The sequence below is a fragment of the Chiloscyllium plagiosum genome, chromosome 32, assembly GCF_004010195.1.
Source record: "Chiloscyllium plagiosum isolate BGI_BamShark_2017 chromosome 32, ASM401019v2, whole genome shotgun sequence".
Lineage (NCBI taxonomy): Eukaryota > Metazoa > Chordata > Chondrichthyes > Orectolobiformes > Hemiscylliidae > Chiloscyllium > Chiloscyllium plagiosum.
The window spans coordinates 38,987,444-38,988,094 of record NC_057741.1 but is presented as its reverse complement, the minus strand read 5'-3'; positions in this window follow the sequence as shown (position 1 = coordinate 38,988,094).

Genomic DNA, 651 nt, shown 5'->3' with positions numbered 1-651 from the left:
TGGAGGTGGGGGTAAAGGTGATAGATCAGAGGGGAGGGTGGAGTGGATAGGTGGGAAGGGAGATAGGCAGGTAGGACAGGTCATGAGGACAGTGCTGAGCTGGAAGGTTGGAGCTGGGGTAAGGGGGGGAGGGGAAATGAGGAAACTGGTGAAGTCCACATTAATGCCCTGAGGTTGGAGGGTCCCGAGGTGGATGATGAAGCGTTCTTCCTCCAGGCATCGGGTGGTTGGCAATGGAGGAGGCCCAGGATCTGCATGTGCGGAGTGGGAGGGGGAGTTGAAGTGCTTGGAACTTGAACAGTTCATCAACTTCACCAACACATTCTACCCCGACCTCAAGTTCATCTGGACCATTTCAGACACTTCCCTTCCCTTCCTGGACCTCTCTATCTACATCAAAGATGACAAACTCAACACTGGCATTTTCTACAAAACCACGGACTCCCTCAGCTCCCTGAACTATACCTCCCCCCCACCCTGCCTCCTGTAAAAATGCTATCCCTTATTCCCAATTCCTTCGCATCTGCCGCATCTGCTCCCAGGAGAATCAGTTCCACCACAGAACACACCAAATGGCCTCCTCTTTAAAGACTGCAATTTCCCCTCCATGTGGGTACTGATGCCCTCAAGCTCATTTCATCTACTTCCCGC